General features: G+C 37.4%; 1 protein-coding gene across 1 annotated transcript in view; it reads right to left on the bottom strand.

The window, feature by feature from the left end:
• Nkain2 (sodium/potassium transporting ATPase interacting 2) overlaps nt 1–27,367 on the bottom strand; it is a 500,786-nt gene that overhangs the window by 435,079 nt on the left and 38,340 nt on the right. The gene's annotated exons all lie outside the window — the stretch shown is intronic.

Below are 27,367 nucleotides of genomic sequence, written 5' to 3'. Positions count from 1 at the left end.
TGAGCTCAATATCCGGCAGGTCTTCTATTCTTGAAGCAAAAAGTAGAAAATAATTCCCTTTCATTAAAAAAAAAAATAGTACCAGAATTAATTCAGCATCACTGCACTTCTGTATGACTGTTTTCTTGCCTTTGAATCAATGATAAACATTTCATACCATGACCCTCAAAGCCCCATGGCCCTCTGGCTGGGAGGAGTCTATTGAAAGTCTTTCTGACACTTGCAATGATAAATGAAGAACATTCAAATTGATATATTCAAATAAATTGGAGGCTTGGAAAGTTAATAAAGAATAAGAAATTAAAAAAAACCCGCTATTTCTAAAAGTTGAAATTCTTGTGCAACTTAAGAATCAGATAGTGATTTTGTCGGTGTACATTTGTTTGTACACGAGGCTGTAAGATAGATGGCTGTGTAACTCAAGCTAACGGAGGAGAAGAGCGGAAAGTTTAAATTGCTGAGAAGGTAGCTTCGGTTTCCTTGTCACAAATGTGTAACTGCTTGTGCTTAGATGCGGCATCAGGAAAAGGCAGCAAATAATTTACAAGTCATATTCACTGGTCTCTTTTGAAACCCCAGCTAAAATATTCTAATAAGAACAGTTTTCCCTGTGTCAAAGGGTGTTGCATTAGCCCAGGTCTCACTAGTGGCAAGGAAACTCCCTGTGATTCCGGTTACACATATATTTGAAGAGCAGGCTTCAGATAAATTATAATGCATTGTTTGGTTGGTTTTTGTTTTGTTTTGTTCTGTTTTGATTTTTGAGACAGGGTCTCACTGTGTAGTTGAGACTGACCTGGAACTCACTATGTAGCCCAGGCTGGTCTAGAACTCACAGTAATCCTCCTGCCTCAGCCTCCAGAGTGCTAGGATTACAGGCATGTGCCACCACCCCCAGCTATAATGCATTTTTTTTCAGCTTTAATTGAGTTTATTGGTACATTTTAGGGATACAGTACAGTTACATTCATTGTTGGGATCTTGTACCTCTACATGACAAGTCTTGATTCTCATTTTTTCCCCTTACCTCTGCCCTGCCTTCACCCCCTCCTCCCCTCCCCATCTACAAACACTTTATTTTCATCTTTTCATTCTCTCACATGTTTTTCTTTTCCCTTTTTACCCTTCCCCTACCCATCCCACCTTCCCTATACCTTTAGCTCCTTTCTTCCCATTTCTAAATATCAGTAATCTTATTAGAATCTTATGCATTGTTGCAGATTATTTACACCAGGGAAACTATTCGGTATTTACACATGTGTGACTTATTTATTTCACTTAGGAGAATATCTTCAATATGTATCCATTTTCTTATGAATGAATCTATTTTCTCATTCTTTATGGCTGAGTAATATTCCATTTTATAGAAAAAGCACAACTTCTTTATCCAGTTTCCAATGGATGGGCAAATAGGCTGTTTCCAAGCATTTTTAAAAAGCAGAGCATGTGAATTTGAAGCTGTTCATTTAATGCAGCTAATACATTCTATTCCATTTTAAAAATTCCCTTCTTATACCACACAATCGTAGGCTAAGAAGGGACCCTCTCAAATATATTCACAGACCAGTCCCAGGAGGCTGTGAGTGCTACCATATATGGTAAAAATAAAAATAAAAAGTATTTGCAGATGTGCTGAATTTAAAGATTTTGTGGTAGGGAGATTACCCCGGGCTTTCTGGTTGGGCCCAGTGTATCTCCATATTCCCTTGTTAGAGAGAGGCCAACGGACATTTCACACACAAAACAATGTGAACAGGGCAAAGCAAACTTTGGGCTTAAATACTGGGGTGAAATGCCTGCAAAGCAGGGGCTCCCTCAGCGACTAGAAAGCACATGTTCCCCTAGAGATATGGCAGGTAGTATAAGCCCTGATTTGGCTTTGGGGTCACTAATTTCACACTAGTGGATGCCAAAATACATTCTTACTGTTTCAGGCTGGTGAGTATCTGGTAATTTGTGGTTATTTGTTCCAACAGGAAACTAATACATCCATCCAATTTCTCTTTCCCAAAACCTCTGTGTCACTGAAATACAACGCTTGTGAGTGCAATACCCAATACTTGTGGAAAGAGTGATTAATTTCAAAATCGAAAGCCACCCCTTTGATTAACTATACCACCACTGCCCAATCAATCCCTTGCTTATATCTGAAGGGGAAACAGAAACACCTTTGTTTGCTGTTTGCCTGGTAGAATTACAGTGAAGATTGATGACAGGAAATGAGGTCCGCTTGTTTTCTAAGAATCTCAAGAAATTCTTTCGTATTTCCAGCAATCCAAGGCTGTTTTACTTTCAGAAGTTACTGCATAAAATTCTAGGATGCAGAAAACAACAAACTTAAAGTCTGGAATATTTCTAAACTTGCTTAAAAGATGTCAAAATGGGTTAAATACCCAGAAAAAGATAGAACTTCAAGTAATTTTTATTGCAAGTAACTTTCAAACCAAGGAAGGGAAAAGTAATTGATCATCCTTATAAGTAGGATGGGCTGATGCTTTTTAGTTTTGATAATGGATTGCATGATATCCCTTAAAAATATGAAAAATTCCAATAACCAAGTAGTAGTTCTAAATTTATCAGCTAAATTTAGCAGCTTCTAAATATCACACAGGTAGCTGATTTAATTGTTTAGCAATTATAGTTAATAGGGACAGAACAAAGAGCTACCTTTTCAACTCCCTGGCTACGTGTAAGATACACAAATATTTCTACTATAAAGTTTTTAACTCAGTACTTGGCTACTTTCTTTGATGAAAAAGTCCATATTAAAAGTGAGGTTCAGTTTCCAACGGATGGGCAAATAGGCTGTTTCCAAGATTTAGCTATTACAAACTGTGCCGCTATAAACATGGGTGCACATACTTCTCTGTGATATGATTCTTTTAGTTCTCTTGGAAAGATACCCAGCAGAGGGATGGCTGGATCAAATGGAACCTCCAGTCCAAGCTCTTTGAGGTATCTCCATATTGATTTCCATAGTGGTTGCACCAGTCTGCACTCCCACTAGCAATGGAGAAGGGTTCCTTTCTCCCCACAACCCCGCCAACATTTTTTATTGTGTGATTTCTTGATAGCAGCCATTCTTTGTGGGGTGAGGTGGAATCTCAGTGTTGTTTTCATCTGCATCTCTCGAATGACCAGTGATGTGTAACATTTTTTCAAATATTTTCTTGCTGCTTTTACTTCTTTGTCAGAGAAATGTCGGTTCATTTCGGATGCCCATTTTTGAATCGGGTCTTTATATTTGGGGGGACTGATTATTTTGAGTTCTTTATATATTCTTGATAATAGTCCTTTGTCTGAGGAACAGCTGGTAAAAATTTTTTCCCATATTGTAGATTTTCTCTTAGTTCTGCTGTTGGTTTCTTTTGAAGTACAGAAGCTTTTTAGTAAGATGAGATCCCAGTTGTTGATTCTATCTGCTAGTTCCCGTGCTACTGAGGATTTGTTCATAAAGTCTTTTCCTATACCAATGTCTTCCAGAGTTCTGCCTAACTTACTTTCCAGCAAGTTTAATGTTTCTGTTTTAATATTTAGATCTTTAATCCATTTGGATTTTAATTTAGTGCATGGCGAAAGATAAGGGTCTAATTTTAATCTGTGGCAGGTTGATATCCAGTTTTTCCAACACCATTTATTAAAGAGGCTATCTTTCCTCCACTGAGGATGGTGAGCTCCTTTGTCAAAGATGAGGTAGCTGAGTACATCTGCATTTGTTTTTGTGTCTTCCAGTCTGTTCCACTGATCCTCAGGCCTATTTCTTTGCTAGTACCATGCTGTTTTTATCACAGTGGCTTTGTAGTATAGTTTCAAATTGGGAATTGTTACACCTGGGGCCACGTGTCTGTTGCCTAAAATGGCTTTTGCTATTCTAGGTCTTTTGTGGTTCCAAATGAATTTTTGGATTCTTTTTTCTAGTTCTGTGAAATATAGTGTTGGAATTTCAATTGGCATTGCATTGAATGTATATAGCAGTTTTGGTAGTATGGCCATTTTCACTATGTTGATTCTTCCTACCCAGGAGCAGGGGAGAAGTTGTGGTTTTTCTATGAAATGGAATATTACTCAGCCATAAAGAATGAGAAAATAGATTCATTCATAGGAAAATGGATACATATTGAAGATATACTCCTAAGTGAAATAAATAAGTCACACATGTGTAAATACCGAATAGTGTCCCTGGTGTGAATAATCTGCAATAATACATAAGATCCTAATAAGGTTACTGACATTTAGAAATGGGAAGAAAGGAGCTAAAGGTGTAGGGAAGGTGGGATGGGTAGGGGAAGGGTAATAAGGGAAAAGAAAAAAATGTAAGAGAATGAAAATAAAGTGTTTGTAGATGGGGAGGGGAGGAGGGGGTGAAGGCAGGGCAGAGGTAAGAGGAAAAAATGAGAATCAAGACTTGCCATGTAGAGGTACGAGATCCCAACAATGAATGTAACTGTACTGTATCCCTAAAATGTACCAATAAACTCAATTAAAGCTGAAAAAAAAAAGTGAGGTTCTATATTTACATAAATGTATGGCTGGTACATTTGAGACTGGAAATGAATAAAACCTATACATTGTTTTTCCCATCTCAGAAGCTTAATTAATTTATTTATTTGTTGGTTTTTTGAGACAGGGTCTCAATACGTAGTACTGGAAATCTCAGAAGCTTAATTAATTTATTTATTTGTTGGTTTTTTGAGACAGGGTCTCAATACGTAGTCGAGACTGACCTGGAACTCACTATGTAGCCCAGACTGGTCTCGAACTCAGAGTGATGCTCCTGCGTCAGCCTCCTGAGTGCTGGGATTATAGGCATGTGCCACCACGCCCGGCCAGAAGTACTTTTTAAAAAATTACCAAGTAGTTTAGTATTTATTATCTTAAAAGCACTAATCTATCAGTTTAAAATTAATTTGGCAAACTGTATGAAAAGGAAAGAAAAATAAAAGTAGTAACTAATTTCAGTTAGAGAGGCTTTGGGCTGCAAAAACCATAATATTAAACTATAGCTGGTTTAAATATTAGATTTTCTTAATCATGCTTGTTCAACCACATATTAAACTAATAGGACTGTTTTAAAGAACATCGAAGAAACTGGGCATGGTGGTGTGCCCCTGTAATGCCAGCACTTGGGAGGCTGAGGCAGGAGGATCGTTGAAAATTTGAAGCCAGTCTGGGCTACACAGTGAGGTCAAAAACAGCCTGAACTACATAGCAAGACCTGGTCTAAAAAAAAAAAAATCAAAGAATTCTTTACTAAGTAAATAATTATGTTTCTCCACTCAGTTATGGGAAAAAGCAAATAATTCACACTGAATTTAATATTTATATCATATTTCTTTTCACTGTCAGAAGTTGATAATTTTTACTAAACAACTTGAAAAAATATGAATTTTTACCAGACTTTAGCCATCTCTCCAGTCCACGTAAAGATCTGCTTCTTTCTTCCTGGATTTCCCTCTCTTGCTTCCCCAGCTGGGCACACTTCCCGTGAAGGTTAACATGGGTCCCTGATGGACTCAAGTGTAGGTGATTTCCCATTTCAGCTTCGCTCCCTCTTTCCCTTCCTTCCCTCCCTGGTTCCCTGGTTCCTTCCTTGTTTCCTTCCTTCCTTCCTTCCTCCTGTGCCGCTTTATTTATTAGCTGACCAGCCGAGCACAGGTTGACTCTACTTTGTGGACGAGGCATGAGCCAGGCGTCCGGCCCCTGTGCAACTGATCTCGTCCCTTTGCTTCTCCTCTCGTCCTCCATCTCACAGCCCGCTGGTGAGGGTTCAGGGAACCCTGGCCTCTCTGAGTGTTCAGAGGAGGAAAATACAATGAAGATGCTATGCCTGCTGCCTGACAGAGGAGACAGGAGCAAACATTTGTTGTTTTGATTTGTAACATCAATATTGTCCTTAAAAATATTTTTTGTGATTTAGAATTCAAAAATATCAAGTACTTTGACCGTGTTTAGCATGTACCAGTGGAGAGTTCCCTATATCCTATTAAACAGTTTAAATGCTAAATTTTCATCCATTATTTTTCCCCATTTATGAAATCTGGAAGTAGCTGTGACTGGCCCAGTGGTTCAGTCCTTCAGTGGGTCGAGATCAGACCTCAGGGGTTTTCTATCCCATCCTCATACTGTAACATACCTAGTGGGCTGACAGGTTGTGAGCAGAGAAAGTTCCTTCTTCAACCCATTAATCTTTGAGGCAAGAAACTCTAACACAGGCAATCAGCAGATTTCATCTCATTAGCTGGGACTGTGTCACAAGCCTAACCCAAACCCAGTAACTTGAGAAAAAATGGGATTACTGTAGTTATTTTAGTGAATTGTAGTTCACTCCCCAGACCCAGAGGGAAAACAGACCTCTCGGAGAGTTCTGTCATCCAAATAGCTGGCCAAACCTGACAAGCTGCCAGCAGAGAGAGGACAAGACCGTCTGCAATGCATCCTAAGTGCTACCTAGTTTTTGTGTGGTTTGGCTTTGTCTCTACTATGCAACAGTGAGTAAATGCTGTTTTATATTTCTTCTTAGTCTCTAGGCAAATACTCAAACCTTTGCATCACAAAGACCATGTGTTTTCAATTAAACGGCAAGGTACTGTACTAATTATACTCAGTAAACATGAGATTTAGACCACTTATGGAGGGGAGCATGGAAAAATAAACAGAAACAAAGGATCAGAAGAGATGAAATATTTTCTTAGCAGCCACCAGGGCTCAGCTTGATGATCAAAGTGCAAAAACTTTGTAAGTGTCAAATTTCTCATTGCAAATGTTAACTGTTTTGAGAAAGCAGAGAAATATTATGTATAATATTAAGAACATTAGAATAAGAAAGGCAGGGACTTTAAAAGAACCAAAGGTAGAATGTTGACAACACTTTCAAAATATGTAAGTGTGCTTCACTGAGATCTGGTGGATGAGTGGTGATTGTAAATGTCAATTGAATAAGATAATCTACTATGTTTTTAATTAGAAAAACAATTGTTCTCTTTCAATCAGAAAGGCCTTAATTTCACTTTTAGCTCTCCTATTTCCCAGCCTTCATCTCAAATTCAAAGCAGTTCTAAAAATCATGTAAATAGCCTTCTAAAATGTGTAAATTACCTTTATTGAAGAACATAGTGACTCTATCAATATGACTTTTAAAGACATCTAATTGCTGTATTGGGTTTTAAATTATCCAAACACAGAAGCAGGTCAAAATACAAGGATACTTTTTAGAGTTGTTTATACAAACCCATTTAGGAACCTTTCCTCTTGGGTCTGTGGTATGACATTAGATTTCCGTCACAGAGTTCTGCCAAATGTTTTAAATTGCTGCAATAATACAATATCCCCACTTGCTTGGAGATATGGAAACATTTCTATTCAAATTTCCCTGTGTTACATTTATTTTTTTATGTCTACCCGAGTGACAGGATAGACACTTCCCAGTATTTCGTGTGATATCTTCCTTCCTTGGTTGGATATTGTGAGGACTGAAAGTTTACCTTTACAGTATCCGATGAATTCTGTTTTCTATACTTGCATTTTCGCCTCTTGGGGTTTGGTGAACTAAAAAGTCACAGAAATGTCACCTCTTAAAGATATAGCCACATGCCGAAGTTGAAATTAATTCAGTGTTATAGAGGAAACCTTAAATTTATCAGAGTTTTCATTACCTGTGTTTAAATACATGCTACACAAGACAGAAATATTGAGAGATGGGGGAGGGGAGAAAGGGAAAAGGGATTTTAAAGGGGAAAAAGCAGCTAAGAAAAATGGAAATGGGTCTTTTACAAATGGGGTTGGGAAGGAGAGTTGGAAGGAGGGGAGGGCAGGGGACGCGATACAAAAAAAAAGAACCGAGATGTGTTAAGCACACGTACTCATTGCTCACGATGAATGTCATAATTACCAATGGTACCAAGAAAACAAAGTTAAATATTTACCTACAAACCCAAAATATTTAGGGAAAGCTAATCCTCAGAAGAATGATAATGAATCATCTTAGAACTTTTTAAATCAGTTAATTGAAGAGAGATTTCCTGAAAGCCCTTTAGTCCACTTAAGGATAGTGATTATTTATTTATTTATTTATTTTTGGTACCTGGGATCAAACTCGGGACCTTGTGCTGCCAAGCCAGGTGGTGGAAGCACTGAGCTAAATCCCTGGCTCCAATAACGATAGTGTAAATAATAGTTAAAAATGTTAAATTCACTTTGAAATTATACATCTTTTGACCATACATATATTATCTGAAAATAGTAAGTTTCCAAAAAAGTCCCTTTGATTTGATTTTTATCATCTGAAGATGAAAAGATTAACCTTATATACATATTTCTGAAACAAAAGGCTCATTTTAAAATTGCAAACTGGTTTATAAGTGAAATACTAATCAACAAGATGTGGCTTTTAAAGGCTAATTCAACACTTAAATTCATTTATTTCTACTTCTTATTTTGATTGTGGTAGGCAGAATAATGGTATCTGTTAGACGGAAAATGTGCGTTACTCAGATGCCTAAGTTTAACATAATTATTAACAGCTGAGATTTTCAGCTTTTTTTTCAGAGCTAAGGCTTGAACTCAGAAGACTTGCACTTGTTAGGAAAACGCTGTTCCACTGAACTATAATCCTGGCTAGCTGTGTTTTCTGTTTGCTTGTTTGTTTGTTTTTTGCAAAAAAGTGTTGCTAAATCTCCTGGGAGGGCTCAAACTTGAGCGAGTGCTACTCCTCCCCAGAAGCTGGGAGTAGAGCCAAATTGGCTGGCTTTCTCTTTTAAGAGAAAAATGTAATCCTCAGGAAGTTTACCGCGGCGGGGGGGAACTGTTATAAATACTACTGAATATTTATTAAACCGGACTTAACGGAATACTTAACATTGACTTTCGTTTTTATTTTTTACATTGCTAGATAAAATTGAATGTCTTTATTGTGTAAAACAAGATATTTTGAATCCTGCTAATAAATGCATTACCTCACATAATTATCACTTTTTTTCTGAGAAAGGTGACATCCGCTTTCTTTGGGGCTTTGAAGAATAAAACACGTTGGTATTAACTGTGGTCACCACGCTGTACGGTAGATTCGCCAAGCCCATCCCTCCTGTCTAATAACGCCTCCTGCCCTCTGCCCATTCCCCAGCCTGCTCTCTTCCCTGACCCGTCTTCCATGACCACTGTGACTTCCCTGCGGTTAACTTCTCGGATTCCAGCTATGAGTGAGATGAGGAATTTGTCTTTACATGCCAGCCTGATTTATTCCATCTCCCTTCATGTCTTCTGGTTCACGTGTGGTCGCAAACAGTATGATTTCTTTCTTTCTTATACTTGTATATTATCCCAGTGCACACACATAAGACATTTTCTTCTCCCATTTGTGAACACAGGTTATTTGAACATCTTGGTTGGAGCAGATAGTTCTGCTAAATCTGGGAGTGTAGATATCTGTTTGATACATTGATTTCATTTCCTTTGCCTATATGTTCAGTAGGAAGAATATTAGATTTTATGGTAGCTCTATTTTCAGTCTTTTAAAGGAAGTTCTATTTTCCCTTTGATGATGGCTGTCTAGTAAGCAGTCCCCTTATTTGTGGTTCTGATTTCCATGGTTTCAGTTCCCGACAGCCAATACCGGCCAGAAATACTAGGTGGGAAATTCCAGAAATAAACAGTTCCGAGCAGGTTAATGCAGTTGCTCACCATCCACTCCATCCTGCCCAGAGTTTCCTCTGTCAAGCATCCCCATGGCGTTTATGGTGCTTGTGTGTCAGTTACTTAGTTGTTGCCTTGTTTATCAGGTGGATGGTCACAGTACCCTTCTACTTGTTGATATCCCTACAGCCCAAAATGATGCTGGCGATGTTTTACAGTATATGGTTGTAATTGCTCATCTTATTAGGGGTTATTTTTGTGCATCTTTTATGGTACTTCACTGATAAAGTAAGCTTTTCCATACATATGTACATATTAGAGGAAGATACACTTCCTCGGAGTGTATCGGGAAGACTCTGTATTCCCGGTGCTCTCAGCCATTCACTGTGGGCACTGGGATGCAGTTCCTGCAGTCATCTCCTGGCAGCAGGGTGAGGGCTCCACACTTCCTTGCCAGCAGTGGTTGCCTTTCATCGTAGCTCTAATGCCAGAGACAAGGAGCACCCGGCACTCAGGCTCCTGTGGGCTGGCGGAGGGCCTGTGGCTGAGGCCGTTGCACTCTCCGTCTTGCTTTCCTTTGGTTCTCTTGCAGTCCAAACGATCATGACGGTTAGCTCCAGTGCTGTCCTGGCCATCACAGCGCCATTGTCAGTGAGTGCAGCCAGGCAGGCAGGGGCTCCATCCGCACTCTTCCCAAAGTCCTATAAATCTATTTGGGACTTTTTATCTTGAGTACTGTGGACAGAGCTGTTTCTTCTACAGATGACAGACACACAGAGATGTTAACATCCAAGAGCCCCAGTGACCAGCAGCACCCCGTGAAGTCCACCTACGTTGTCCAGGACAAGCTGGCATCAGACAGTGGTGGTGGCGGCAGCAGAGACCAGCAGCTGGCACCCGGCATCACCTGGTGTCTTCTGCTGATGTCAGGCTGCTAGCAGAGCTGCACTTGGCCGATTCATGATGTCCGTCTGGAATAAGCAAAAGCACTCTAGGCTGACGCGCAAGGATAAGATTGTTTTCACAGAAGTACTGCAGTATCCACTGTGGGAACTTGGCCTGCATTTCCCGGATGTCTTCCTCTGAGAAATGTCTACTCAGGTCTCTTTCTCCATTTTTAATCTGGTTATTTGGTTCCTTGCCATTGAGTTGTAGTGTTCCTTATATCTTTTGTGTACTAACCACTTCTCAGATGTATATTTTGCAAATATTTTCTCCCCCTTTGCAGTTTGTCTCTTCACTCTTTTGATTTTTTTTCTTTGCTGTGTAGTTCTTTCCTTTGGAATAGTCCTGATTCTCATTTTTGCTTTTGATGCCTGTATTTTTCAGTCCACATCCAAAAACTCATCGCATAAACCAAAATCCTGGAGTTTTTTCTCTATTTTTCCTTCTAGTAGTTTCAGGTCATCAAGCTGGCTATTGATATATGCATTTCCTTATAATTTTTCAGGTTTTTTGAAACAAGGTTTCACTGTGTAATCCGAGCCAATTACTGTGGGCCTGGACTTGCTTTGTGGTCCAGGCTTGCCTTGCACGTAGGATTTTCTTGCCTCTGCGTCTCAAATTCTGGGATTGTCAGTGTGTGCCCTGTGCTCCGCTGTATTTTCTTTTGACTTAGAAGCCATTTTGCTAATAGTTTATTATTTTGTCTATGTGATTTCTAGGAATGTGATTAAGATTATTTATGTAAATTATTTATTTAACAGAAAGATATACCTAGCCGTTAGAAGACCTGGGCTTAAATCTTAATTCCATAATGAATTATTCTTGACAATCAGGTAAAATCTTGGTATTTCTAGTTCTGTTTTTGAAACTAATATTTTTAGACTAAAACAAGGGAATTTTATTATTATTTTCCAGATAAATATAACAAGTCTACACTACAGTGCCCATGGGCCAGTCCAATGAAGGTAACAGCAATAAACAGTATGCCAATTTTTATGTCAACCTCGTGGACAGTCAATAACTTTTATTAGAAATAATGACCACAGAGAGACATCAACCAAAAGTATCAGCACTGGGAGTCATTTTTATATCATTATACATACAAGAACTCTTTTTAAAATAATGTACTCACAATTTTTAAAGAAGTATTATCTTGAGAAAAAACCACCAGGCTTTCTAATGACCACCAAGTGACACATCCACAAGGCCAGCAGTGCTACATCTGATCAAATATGTTCAGGTCAGACAATGGGGCTTTGGAGAATATGTCAAAATGATGCCAAAAATGTGTAACTTTTAATACATATTTAGTACTAAAATGTCCTTGGAATGACAGCTCAGTGTCTGTTAACTTTTCCAAAAGATGAAAAAGAAGGCCACATAAAAGTGCCACGAGTGCCAACAATGGATAATTATGTTTCACTATGTAAACCAGTTTCTTTCAATTTTCAGGGTTTTTTTTTAAATCACTGTAAGGGGTAAAATTATAATTCACAGCTTGAATATGTAATTCAAGAATAGAAAGTTAAAAACTTTTTTTTTAAAGTTTTTTTCTATTCAAGAGAAACATAGAGCTAAGTCTAAATCAGCATAAAACATAAGTTTTATAGTTTGTCTCCAGAAATAACTATTGTATCAAATTACTGCGTAGGTTGATGACTAGCTAGGTGTTTACCATTCCTCCAGAGAGGTTCTGAGCTTGATTGGATGCTCAGGTAGGAGGATACTTAGGATCTCTTCACTCTTCGTCTCTAGACCATCATACTCAACACAGACTGATCCATCCAAAAACACAGGACCACAAACAGTATGTGGAAAGTAAACATGAAAAATGATTTTAAAAAATCCACTCCAACCACTGGTACAATCACCTGCCCTATTTATTGGTGGTATTTACAACAACAAATGTGAGAATGATGTTTTCCCAATAGATCCTACATGCAATTTTTTGTTTGTTTGTTTTGGGACCAGGGATTAAACTCAGGTCCTTGTGCTTGCGAGGCAGGTGGCGGCACCACTGAGCTAAATCCCTGGTCCTCTACATGTAAATTTTTTTTAAAAAATCTGTTTATCTCAGTGCAAATATTTCCCCTGTAAAATGTCAAGGTGATAAACACGTATTTGAAAAATACAGTATAGATTTCCATTGAAGCCTGTTCGAATTCAGACTGTAGTGATTACCTGAGGGGACCATCTAGGTGTCCTTTTATTCCTCCAGCTGCCAGAAATATTGAATATCCATAAGACAGCCAAGCCCTTAGGCAGGAACCGTTCTTGGCCAAAGTGATGTGTTTTGCTGACCATTCAGCAAACCGCTAGGAGGAGCCCACATCTTGCGCCAGGGTTACTCGGGGTTCAAAGTTCCCAGGCTCTGTTTCAATTCTGGATAATCCAGAGAAACACGACCAGCTGAGATTGAACAGGACCAGCTGAGGTATCTGTGGCTGCTGAAGTTCAGATCATCTTTTCTTCAAGTGAGGCCCACTTCCTTCCATCGGTGACAGGAGCTGTTCCTGAGAACACTCCAAAGAATTCACCTCCTGGCAAATTTCTGTCTGAGAGTCCTTTGCCAGTGGAGCCTGAGCAGCAGTTAAATCACAGTGGGTCCGGAAAGCAGATATGAAAGGCAGATCCATCTGTGGACCCAGATTACTAGGTGGCTGGCAGTGAGGACTTCCTCACTCGAAAGGAAGAGGTAATGATGATTCTTCACAGACAGTAGCATTAAAACTCAACATTACTATCGGTAGTGAACTGGCTGGCTTATTTAGCCATAGCTGAATGGCAGCCCTTGCAGAAAAAGAGCAATGTCGATCTCCTAAGGCGGAGTCACTCCTTGGGGAAGCCAATAGTTAGTCAGTAACTGATGATCATGGCAGATTTCCTGTGCCCTAGAAGTGGCCATCATTCATCTGGGGAGAGTCTTGGACATCCAGGCTATGGATTGAGATTTTTGTTTTAGTCTTCGTAAGACTCACTCACAAGTCTTTACTGAACATCTGACCTACCAACCTTAGGTCTCATAAATGTTTCGGTGGTGCAAGAAATCAGCTTATATTTAAGTATGGGGGCAGTGAACAGGTGCTTATAGAATCTACAGATCTCATAGCACCAAGAAACTGTATCCTGATGGACCCATCTGGCTTTGGAGAGTGCAGATGATGTGCTGACACGGAAAGCACGCTGTGCGAGGCTAGGATTTTCTCTCAGGGTAAAATAAGGTCTCCATGGATAACTTTCCATTATATTGTGACCTCAATAGTAGAATATAGAGATCTATGTTCTCTATATAGTGGAAGCAGAAAAAGGCTTCCCATGGTATATTTGGGGATTTATGCTTCCTGTTCCTACAAGTTAGTCTCCATGGATCTGGATGTCTTAGGTTCTTAAGAAGAATGCTTCCATTAAGATGGAATGCAAGATTTTCACTAATCTCCACAGTCAGTCACTTTAGACTCTGATCTAAGACACTGGCATTAAAAAAAAAGGAGCCCTAGACTGGCAGGAGTAATAGATGCTGAACATCAGCGAGTCCTGGAAAGTATACGTTTGGCACCTAAGAGAAACAGTGAAGTGTCACAGTTTTGATGGCAGTGGGACAGGGGCCACATCTGGAAAAGCATGTTGAACCGACCTACATCCTCAGCACTGAGTATCTGGATCATTCCAGAGGATAAACCACCTCACCTGGTAAAGGGGGAGCTGTGACAGACTGCCCTGGGATACAGTGAGGATAGGTAGCAGAGCATGGAAAGGATGAGGGTCCCGGGCTCTCCTGAGCTCATCCACAGCTGTGATGACCAGGTTAACTCACTAATCCTATAAGTTCACCTTGGAAAAAAAAACAATGTCTGATGTGGCTGTTTCCAGATGGGATGCTACTATTATGTGTGGCAGGTGGATCTGTGGAACAGAAGGAATGGACGGAAGACAATCCTGTGATGTGCCACCCAATTTGTCCCTGTAGAATTAAGCACTTACTCTTGTAGTGTGACTCATAATCCAGTCCTTCTGAAGGAAATATACCCACTTCCAGGCCAATGGGAATTGCCTCTCAAGCACAGAGCCCTATGGCAAGTGGCCTACATCCAATGCCATGTACCTAGGGGAGGAGGAAGAGCTATTCATTATTTCCCCAGTTCTGCACATACATGGAAGGCCATGATGGCTTTACAGAGTCTATCATGGTGAAGGTGTATTTTCAACTTAATCTTCTTAGGAGTTTCGCAGGGTTTCAGAAAAGCACACTCATAGCTGTTTCTGTGTGGGTAGTAGCGTCATGACCTGTAGGGTCTTTATCTGGTTCCTCACCCTTTCTTCTTCGGCCCTGTTTCTTTGCTCTCCTTCCCAGCAGCCAAAATCTAAGCAGATTTGCTTCACTCTGAGTTTCCACCATGAGGTTCTTGCCTTTGAACTAGTTGACCATAGACGGAGCCCTGAAAACCATGATCCAAATAAGCCTCTCCTCTCTTAGAGCTGTGGGTGTCACACATTTTGTGACAGTGATGAAGATGCTGACTAATGAGAGCATCACAGCAAATAGAGTTTGTTTAAAACGGTTTCCCAGTTCAGCTTTTCACACGCTCAATCCCCTTTCGTTCTTGAGTATGCACCCCAACAAACTTGTTCCATGTCAGTCTTTCCCGAGGAAGCAGATCTGTGTGTGGGAATCACTCTCAGTCATAGCGAAGAACCTTGCTAAATTCCTCCACCAAAATGAGATTTCATAAATCACCTCAGTATGATTACCACAAGCATAAACTGAAACGCTAATAGCACTGTAAGAAATAAGAACAAGGTTCAATGACATTTGAAAATTTATCATCCAGGTTAATATTTAAAATACTCATTTATACACTAGATTTTTAAAAATATATATAATTTATGACACATTAAAGGGCTTAGTCCCAATGTCCAGTAATACACTAATAATATCTACATAATAATCTCTATAATGGTAGTCTCTGGAGTCCAGAACACACACTCTGTTCCAAATAACATATCCACACCTTGAATTCTGGGTTCTTCAGCTGGATCTTTCTTTCCATGAAGATTTTTTTTTCCATTCCCTGTTTTGTCATCTGCCATGTACACCTGTAAAATCATATCCTTTCCCAAACTGCAAACAAAATGATGATACACGGTGCATTGCAAATTACTTATTATTTTTAATGTTTTGATGTGACTAGTTTTTTGTTTCACAAAAGAATGACGTGGTAAACCATAATTACATGAAATTACTATGTATCCATTTTTTATTCCAAACATTCTTTTTTTCAATGCAAAGCAATCCAGTATGATATGGAAATTTGTGAATGTATCCAAATACGTATTTTAATTATTTTTTCACAAGCTCTTTAATTTATTTCTACCACTTTGCAAATCTATGAGTATAACATGGAATTATTTTATTGACATTTAAAAAAATAACTATCATTTATTACCACTAGCTCAATATGTACTAAATACTACTTAAATGATTTTACATGAATGCCTCATTTAATCCTTAAGTAACCATATTAAGTAAGTACTATTAATAGTTTTATTTTAAAATCAAACAAATATGCACTGGACTAGAATGTTTGTTGTCACTTTATATATTCCAAGCTACACTAGACATAGCATATTTCAGAGAAGATTATGAAAAAATAAAAAAGTTGCAAAGGAAGCTAAACTTTCATCATTGATAGATGATTTGATTATCTACAAAAGAATTGGCAAATGATTAGAAAGAATAAAGAGTTCCAAAGTGAAAGACAATCAATATATAAAGTCAGTTGTATTTCACTATTCATGGGAAAAATACACATAATTTTAAAAGGTTTGAATTCTGGGACTTCTGGCTCATTTTAGAGATGATGCTGAGGGGAATTTTAATCTTTCCAAAATACCTTTACAGTCAAACATATCTGCTCAGGTAAAGAAAAAATGTGGAGCGTCTTCAGCAGAACTTGTGGAGAACAAATCACAAGGAACAGAGGTGAAGATGTGGACCGGAAGTGACAGAGAACACACTGATACCGTCAAGGTAGGGCAGATGTGGCCAAGTCACCGGCAGGGCACGGGAGTGAAACGTGACCGGAAATGAAGAGGAAATGTGATGAGCGCTCTCAGCTGCAACACTGCCGAGTCATAAATAAATCTCACTCCCAGAAGGCAAGGCCTTCACAACAGTCAGAATGCTGGCCGCAACTTTCTGGGAAAGGCCAACAAAAATGGAAGAATTATGCATGGTGCAGAAATGGAGATAGTTCAGTCACTAAGATGAAGCTGAGGACGGAAGGGGGTGATGAATAAAGCCATGGCCACATGTGCCCTCCTGGGAAGGTAGCCCAAGTCAGTAAATACAAACGTGCACGGGTACCCTTACACTCAAAGTTACTGCCTTCCAGAGAATCAAGTTATACCACGCATCGATATTTTACCAGGCAATTCTATCTTCAGCATCACAGCACAGTCTAGAAGCATGGAACAGGTCCCTGAAGGAGCACTCTTAGGAGTCATGCAAAAGCAAGCAGATTATGACGACTGGACTCGAGAAAGAAGTAAGTATTAAAGGGAATGTGTGTCGAGACAAGAGATCTGGGAAAGTCTGTCTGCACAGTTTCCCTTCAGAAGATGAGAGATTTGTTTTAAGCCCCAAGACAGGCAGCCATCACTGTGTTGGAGGAGGTGTAGCTTTGAGAGACTGAAACCTGTGGCTCAGGAAGCCAGGATCTGCATCAGGGAGGACAGAGGGGGCTGCCTTGCAGTGGCGAGGTTCTGAAAGCTGCAGTTGTCTGTCTACCTCTGCTTTTGCACACGAACTTCTAACAAAATAGAAGTTCTATTCTTTGTTCTAACTTGAAAAAGAAATCACTACAAAAAATGTGATCAAAACAAATGAAAACTAAAATCTAATTTTTTAAACTGAGCTAAAACAAATCGAAACAGAGCTGTGAAAGGAAAGAAAAAATAGAAATAAGAAAGCTCAGAAATTACATGGTTACTTTAAAAAGTCTTTCTAAATGATGAAGCTAAAAGATGACTCATGAAAGAAAAATAGATCTTAAAATACATAGATTCTATACATAAAATTAAAGATAAAATCAATATAAGGAAAGAGAATCCAGAAAATACGATACCCATAGAATCACCCAAGCATACACACACACACACACACACACACACACACACACACACACACCAACAAATACAGAACAGGAGTCACCAAAAATGGAACAATATTTAAAATTTTAGCTCAATAAAACATTCTCAAAATAAAAGGGAATGCAATTCCACATACTTATTAATAATCACAATGGACATAAAACATGAAAGAGATACATGCTAGTAAAAGTATTGCTTTTTAAGGTATAATTTCCAAATGATAAAATGCATATAATCTTTGATAACTATAATCCTATATAAGAAGCATCTCAGTGAGATATAGAAACTTCTGACCCCCCAATCTGTGGAGAGACCATTTTTTTTTCTTTCTTTCTTTTTTTTGTACCAGGGATTGGACTCAGGACTTTGTGCTTGCCAGGCAGATATGGTCGGTGCCACTGACCTGAACCCCCAGCCTGAGAGTATTGTTTTTATTATCAGTATAGTTTAGTATTGCTTCATCTAGAACTTCATATAAATGTATCCATAAAGTTTACAGTGTCTAGCTTTGTTCCCTCCACTTAATGTTTCTCAAATTAATCAATGTTTTTCCATGTGTCAATAGCTTATTGTTTTTTATTATATTACTTTACATAAAAACATTCAATGTGTTTACTAATTCATCTGCTTATGAGTATTTTGGTTTTTTCTGTATAAATAAAGTCCCTATAAATATTAATGTAACAAATTTTGTAGAAACATTTTTCAGTATCTCGAGTATGTATGTAGGAGTAGCATGGCTGTTTCATAACGCATGTCATCAAAAAACTGTCAAATTATTTTCCACAATATTGAAAACATTTTATATTCCAATGACTAAGAATTCTAGTTGTACCATGTCCTCTGCGACAATTTGTATGGTCAATCTTTTTAATTTTGCTGTTTTGCTTATAAAGGAAAATTTTAGAGAGTTTTAATTTGATTCCTTAAAGTTGAAAGTTTTTCATATGGCTCTTGGCTAGACAGTCTCAATGAATCAAAAAATCTGGTTCTCAAAATCAGATTACACCTTTACAAAGACTGACAGATACAAAAGAAGATAAAGCATCAATACACAAAATTCTGGGCCAGGGATTTGGCTCAGTGGTTCTGCCACCTGCCTCACAAGCACAAGGTCCTGAGTTTGTACCCCCAAAATTGTATGTATATATATTGTATATATAATTGTATATATATATATGTATATATATACATATATACACACACACACACATACACACACACACATATATATATATATGCTCAAAATTCTCAGTTCATATCCTGTGCACACTAGAAGAATAATTAGAGAATGCTATGAACAGCTCTACACATTTCAATTGGACAATTTGAATGGAATAGAAAGATTTCTTGAAAGGCACAAAATACCCACTCATTCAATCTGAAATAAATGATATTAATATCCCTATCAGTATTAAAGAAATTCAATTCACAATTTTAAACCTCCATAATAATAATAATAATTACAGTGGAGAATTTTATTAATTAAGTAAAATTAATATGAATTCTACAATTTGTTTTCAGAAAGTGGAAACATTTTACAACTCATGAATTAAAGTCTGTATTATAGCAATAATCAGACTAAAGTATAAGAACAAAGAAGAAAATTATACACAAATATCTTGCCTGAATATAGATATAAAAGTCCCTGACAAAATACTATAAAATTCAATATGTAAATATTAAGTACACAGTTATCAGATAGTGTTTATTCTAAAGATATGATGTTCATTCAATATTTGAAAATCAGTGTGCTCCATTATACGAGCTGGATAGAAAATGCAAAAATATGTAAATAGATCCAAAAACGGCATTTAATAAAAATCAACACTAATTTATGACATAAAAATCTCAGAAAAATAATAGAGGCAAATTCTTTAATATGATAAAGAACATCTAAATCATGCAACTGAAACCATAGGTAATGGCAAAAGACTGTATACTTCTTTCTAAATTTAAGAATACAACAAAGATATGTGCTGTCACCACTCCTAATAAACATGGTACTTGAAGATCTAGCTAATGCAATAATGCAGGAAAAGTTATTAAGGAGTGAATCAATTGCAAGCATTTGGATCCTGAGTGTCCTCAAAGGCATATATTTTCAAAGTTTGAGCTACAGCTTGGTGTTAATAGGAGGTGGTGAAAATTTTAAGAAGTTAGGTCTAGAGACAGGAAGTTAGGTCATTACAGGAATATATTCAAAGCATTGTGGGGCTCATGGATCTTTCTTTTTCTCCTTTTCCCTTCCTAGTTGCCATTGAAGAAGCTCTACCACAAGCTCCTGCTATGATGTACTGTATTTCTACAAGCCCAAAAGCAGTGGAGCCAACTGATTATGGACTGAAATCTCTGAAACTATGATCAAAACTAAACCTCTCATCTTTTTAAGTTTACTATATCAAGTATTTTGCTAAAATAATGGAAAACTAGCACTCAGATCAAATAGAAAAGAACTATCACTGTTTATATAGGAAATAATTTTCTACACAAAATTCACAAGGAAGTTACAAAAGAATCTCTTAGAACTAATAAATGTAAATAGGCCACAGGCAAGTGCATTTCTAAATACTAGCACTATAAATCAAAATTTAAAATATGATACTATTTATAATCCTTCCAATAACCCAAAAATTCAGTTGTAGATCTAGAAAAGTAGGTACATAATTTGTGCATTAAGAATTTTTTAAATACTGATGAAAAAATTCAGAGGTAATCTAAATGACCAGAAACATGGTCTGTTCATGGATTGAATTCAGTATAACAAAAGATGCTAACTATCCCAAAATTGACATTCAAGCTTTTACAGCCATTTTTCCAAATCTCAGAAATATTTTTTAAAAATCTATATCAGAAAGTTGAAAAAACTAAAACAATCTTTAAAAGAAGAAAGTGATGGGAACAATGATAATTTTAAGGCTTACTATATAGTCACAGTGATTATTACAAGTTGGTACTAAAAATGTGAAATAAAATAAAATCAAATGATGAACCAAGAAATACATTATATATGCTTAAATGATTTTTCATAAAAGAAGACTAGCAATTAGAGGATGGGTAGCTTTTTTGAAGCAAACTATACAAGAGAAAAGTAATATCTACTGGCAAAAAAATGAGTCTTAGCTGCATACCTTACATAAAAATTCAAAATGAAGACAGATTTTTATATAAAATATAAAATCTTTAGGTACTTCAGAAGAAAATTTTTGACAACAAAAACTTGGCCAAGGGCTGGGGATTTAGCTCAGTGGTTCTGTTGCCTGCCTTGCAAGTGCAAGGACCCAAGTTCAATCCCTGGTACCAAAAAAATAAAACCCAAACCAAAAACAAACAAACAAACAAAAACTTGGCCAAGAGTTCTGTGATGACACCTAAAACAAGATACATAATTTAAAATCATAACAGAATACCACTACCTACCCATTAAAATAACTAAAACTGAAAACAAACATGAAGGCCACACAAAATGTTTGTGATGCTGTGGAAAATTTGGAACTTTTGTACATTGTTGGTTCAGATGTAAAACTGTACCAGCACTCTAAATTAGTTTAGTGGTTTCTTTCAAAAGAAGGAAAGTAGGAAACAATGCCAGAATGGGGCCAGTGACCCCGAGGTACCCAAAGTCATGCCTCTGTGACTCACCTAACACCCCCAGAAATGTGTTTCACCAATCCCTCCTGAGGCTCCCAAGCCAAGAAAGTTAACACAATTAAATTTGCTTATCATAAGAAAACTCCCTGGCTAGCTCTCAAAGCCAGTGTATGGAAAACAAACAAAAGCCAATCGCATAAGTGGACATATTCCTTGATTCTATTTTAATTATATTCTAGAAACAGCACAACTGAAGAATTAAAGAACAGTTGACTGATTCCCAGGACTAAGAAATGATGGTGCTGGGAGGTGCTTATGACTACAATGCAGTAGCATGAAGGAGATTTTTGCAGTAATGGATCAGCTCTACAATTTACAGCAATGGTGACCAAATTGCACAAGTGATAAAATGGTATAGAATTCCTCGTCCACATTATGCCGATATCAGTTATCTGTTTTTGATATTACACGAAAGTTCAATCACATATAACCAATGGAGAAACTAGGTTAAAGGGTACAGAGGACATCTGGACTATCAATGCAATTTCCTACAAATCCATAATTATTTCACAGTACAAAGTTTAAATCTACTTTATTATCTTTTTGTCAGTCATTGGTGCTTAATAACTATAGCTAGCTTCTTAAAAAACGACCCCCTACAAAATGATGATCTATTTTATTTTTTAGTTTTAAATTTATTTGATTTTAAAATAAATATTTGACCTTTTCAAGTAAACAGTGTTTCGTTTTCTAATAAACATGCTTTACAATTTTTTTCTTAAGTGCAATGTTTTTTAATAAGATGCTTTCCTCTGATGGAATTATTATGTAGCTCTATGCAAAAACAACACATTGCATCACTAGCTGGCTATGTTTAGATTATTTTAGACTTTTATTTTCTAGAAATTATAAAATTCCTCTAAGGTAGACATAAATATTAAAGTCAGCTTTTAGAAGCAAAGTGTACTTAAGATATACTCAGTATTCTCTGTACCCATTTCAAGTAATAGTTTTAAAAATATTAATCTCAGACTAATAATAACCAACTGTCTAACTTGTTTATAAGACTTCCGCCCTGTGTTTTCAGAGCAGCTATGCAAACATTTGTATTACCTCTGAGTGGTTACACAAGGAAGACTCCCGGAGCCCAGTGACAGCAGTGACAGAAGCACTTAGCTGTTCAGAGCTTAGGTTATTCATCTATAAAGCAAAGGCAATACGACAAGGTCTGTCCTACCTCTTCGTTTAATGTTTGATGTGAACATAAATAATATCAGCCATGATGCTGTGAGCTTTCAAAATATATCGATAGGCAACATTAAGACACTATGGTATCAAAGAGATTCCTTCCATTAACTGGTTACCTTGTGAATAGAATGATTTATGTATTAATTTAACAAGCCTCTTCTAAATGCCACATCTATCCAAGTGTTTGTGAGTAACACGGCGGCTTCATAAGTCTTTTAGGGAAAGACAGAGAGTCTGTGAAATGTTGATGCACTCAATGGGAAAAAAAGATAGAAAATTTATAAAAGGAAGGAAGGTAAGAGTGACTTGGTTTAGATTACTTAAGTGAGAATATTCTACCTGTTTTTCTGTTTCATAAAGCATCACCCCCAAAGTGAATTACTGAACACTTAATTGTATTAGGTCCTCCGGTAGGTGCTGTAAATGTTAAGGCATAACCCCTGATGCCATGCGACCAAGAGCCAGACAAGGCTTGGAAATGCCAGGAAAATCACAGATTAGTATAGTGGGAGCACACTCGGAGTGCTGGGAACATGACCGAGCCCCGTGTTCATCCTGCAGTGAGAAAGAAGGCTCAGGCAAGCTGCTTCAAACAACTGGTGAGTCCACAAATCTGCATTTCCGAGCAAAACCTGCCTTAGTGTCCTTTTCCCCCCATCTTCTTTACTAAACAAATTATGGGTTATAGAAGAAATCATTAGTTGTTTGAGAAGCAGAAGCACTCTAGAAGGTTCTACACCAAGCACAGTTCTTCAGTGATTAGGCAGCCACTGAACACTGTGGATGGACTTGAATCAAAGTATCATCCATTGGGAACATTCGCAGCGTCCTAGCTAAATGCTTGTTCTTGTGACAAACATTTATACCAATCACAGTTAAGCTCAGAAGTGCATGCACAGCAATAAATAACTAGTAGTTAGTTTTCCTACCATGACCTAAATACTCTACTTTTCTCAATGGACATATCATTGAGACAAAAGTCCACAGAGAATTTCAGTTAAACAACACTATAGTATAGTATAGTACAGTACAGTACAGTATACTAGTATAGGCAAAATGAACCTCAGAATTACAGACATTTCATTTGACAGCTGAATAATACACTTTCTCCTTATAAAACATTTCCCAGAACAGACAATCCATTAGGCCACAAGCAAATCCCAACAAATTGTAGAAACTGAAATTCTATCATGTTTCTCTTCTGTCCCTATGAGTAATCAGTAGCAAAAGAAACCTTAGAATCCATACACATATATGGAGGGTGAACAACATAATACTGAACAAAGGATCATTGAAAACATATTCAAAAGGAAACGTAGACATTTTAGTGAAATGAAAGAAAGTAGGAACACAGCACACCAAAACCTCTGAGCTAGACCTAGACCAGGACTAAGATGGACATTTAGAGCAAATGTGTTTACGTTTAAAACTAGAAGTATTTGAAATAAAGAATGATGCATGTAAGATCTAGAAAATCAAGAAAAAAATGACATAAATTAGTAGCAGCAAACAACAGATTAGATCAGAGATAAATAAAACAGACTTTAAAAATTCAAAAGATGGATGAAATAGAGATGAGTCATAGAAAAGCAAATAAAATTGACAAACCTTTAGTAGACAAACCAAATAGAAAAAAAGGCCTAGGTTTTTAAAAAATGAGATGATAAAGCAGACATTAAAACCAACAACAGAGAAATGCAAAATATTTTTTTCATGAAAAATTATGGGCCAAAAATGAGAAAACCTAGCAGAAACATAAATATTTCTAGACACGTAGAACCTAACAAAATTAAGCTATGAAAATATAGGAAACCTGATCATATAATAACAGTTAATGAAATCAAATCAGTAATAAAATGTCTCTCAAAAACAACAACAAAAAAGGTCAGGACTGGATCAATTTGCTCTCTAATTTTATGAAACTTTCAAGGAAAAACTAATGTCAATTCTTCTCAATGTGCTCCCAAAATCTGAAGGGGAAAAACTGTTCCAAACTCAGACTACAAAGGCCATAATGCTTTGATACTAAGACAGGGCAAAGCAAAAACAAAGGGATGAAAAGTACAATTCAATGTCTCTGATGAATATGGATGTAAATGCTCTCAACACGATACAGGCAAAGGGAAACAGCACATCCAAGACATCATCTATCAAGATCAAGTGAGATATGACCAGAGATGAAAGAAGAGTCGTCACACAGAAATAAAAAGTACAGCACTTCACATCAAGAATGGAAAAATCCATGTGATTAATGGATGCAGAGAATGCCTTCAAAACATTCCGTAACCCTTCATGACGTAAAGTCTACACAAATTAGGTACAGAAAGAATATGCCTTCCCATGATAAAAGCTCTACTGACAAATACAGCCAGCATCAGACTGAGTGAGTAAGAGTAAGCAAGGTAGCAGAGGTCTTAGCAAAAGCAATTAAACAGGAGAAAGAAATAAAAGACATTGAAACACGAGGGAAGAAAGCTAAATTTTAGATGAGGTAGTTCAATATATAGAAAAAAACTAAAGGCTCCAGCAAAAAGGATCATTGGAAATCATAAATGAATACAGTAAAATTCCAGGATACAGAGCCAAAATACAAAGAGAAGTCGCATTGTTCAGACACTGATAAAGTGCTTGCCAAGAAGACAGCCATGAAAGCAATTCCATTCACCATAGCTACAAAATCATGCTTAAAACCTAGGAATGAATTGAGCAAATAGAGTAAGAGATCACTTCAGTGAAAATTACAAAATGTTGTTGAAAGAAATTGAATAAACATAAAGTATGGAAAGGACTCCCATGTTCAGTGACTGGTAACATTAACATTGTTAAAACAGGAGTGTCACCCAACGTTCTTTTCATTCAATGCAATCTCAAATATACACCAATGATATTTTCCACAGCAGTAGCAAAAATATGATCATTAACTCTACTAAGTCAAAAATCAATGAATAGTCAAAACAATAAAAAGTCTAAATATAAAGCCACACATCTACAGCAAATGATTCTCAACAGAGGCAGCAAAATCATAGATTAGAGAAAGTCTGCTCCAATAATTGATGGTCAAAACTGGATATGTATATGAAGAAGACAGAACCTTGACACCCGTCTTTCAGTTTTTTGAAGATAAATGCAAATTGAGTTGAAGAAATAAATGTAAAAAGTGAAACTATGAAACTATTAAAAGAAAATATAGATGGAACATTTCCAGACATCAGTGTAGATAATGACTTTTGGGGTAAAAACTATAAAAGCACAGGCAACCAAGCAAAAATAAGTGAATGGAATTTTATCAAATTTAAAAATGTTCACACCAAGGGAAACAACAGAATAAAGATACAACATACAGGGCTGGAGAGAACATTTTCATAGTACATACCTTAATATTAAAAATATTAAAGGCTTAATATTAGAAATATATAACAAATAAAAATTCCACAATTTTGAGTTTTAAAATTAGCAAATGATCTGAATTGACATTTCTGAGAAGATGTTCAAATGGCTCTCCAATTTAGGAAAATGCTCGGCATCACTAGCTGTCAGGGAAATAGCAATGAGTTGTTATTTCACCTAAGTTGGAATGACTACTAACACAGTGGACGCTGGGGAGGATAAGGAGAAAAAACCTCTTAAATGCTTTCGGTGGAAATGAAAGTAGTCGTCATTATGGAGAACGATGTTAAGCTTCCTTATAAAGTAAAATCAGACCTTCCATGTGATGCGGTCATCCTGAGTCTGTATCCACAGAATATAAAATGAGCACATCAATGTCATTCTGCTCCTGAAGGAGCATTCACAGCAGCTAAGGCATGGAGTCAACCTAGCTGTCATACGCGCATAAGCAGATAAACAAAATGTGGTATATGTACATCGTGGAGTAATATGCAGCCCTTAACAATGATATTCTATGTTTTACAGGGACTTCTATGAAAGTGGAAAGCATTATATTAAGTGAAATAAGTCAGACAGAGAAAGACAAAAACCGCACGTTCTACCTCACACGTGGAAGACAAAAAGGTGGATCTCGGTGCAGCAAAGGGATCAGTACAGACTGGGAAGGGTGGCGGGGGTGGGACTGAAGAAGGCGGGATTGTGGGTGTAGAGCAACACAAAGTGAGAGAGAAGGATGAATGCAGTGTTCCGCTGCACGATGGGGTGGAACCGTTCAAAATAACCTGTTATAAATGTTATAAATACCTAAAAGAAAGGGACCTGAAGTCTTCAAACTAATGATGAGAAGATGGAAATGTTAATTATCATAATTCCACCAGTGCACATTACATGCACATAGTGAAATATCACACTGTACCCCATAAATATACACAGCTCCACACGTTAACGAAGATTGTTCTTAATGACTGAGTTTAGAAAGGATTACTACTCTAACATGATGCAGGTGTACACAAGGATCCACTTATTACACTGTATTTCACAAATACGTATGTGTAAAGCAGTAATAAAAATAATATTTTTGTGGTACATGCGACCGCCATTTGGGATGAAAATTTCAATGAAAAACTATTGGGCAACTAAACAGAGCAAACGTCCGACACTTTAAATCCACGGGAATATATCCCAGTGCTGAGGCTGGGTGACTGTCTCGGCGCTGAGGGAGCAGGCAGCCTTCCGCAGGCTTCACGGAACAGCCAGCTCGGCGCTGCCTCAAGGAACCCAGGCCCCATCCGCTGCACAAGGATCCTGAGCCCCAGGTTCATTCAAAATCCCGCAGCGAGAGGACAACGTCAGACCTGGTCTGCGATGGGTCTGTTTCTACAGCCCGTTTTTAAAGTGGGGGCTTTATTTGTAGCTGCCA

The sequence above is a fragment of the Fukomys damarensis genome, unplaced genomic scaffold (genome assembly GCF_012274545.1).
Source record: "Fukomys damarensis isolate Sample0158 unplaced genomic scaffold, DMR_v1.0_HiC HiC_scaffold_14, whole genome shotgun sequence".
NCBI lineage: Eukaryota > Metazoa > Chordata > Mammalia > Rodentia > Bathyergidae > Fukomys > Fukomys damarensis.
Note: the sequence above shows the minus strand (reverse complement) of the source record. Positions and strands in the feature narration are given on the sequence as shown.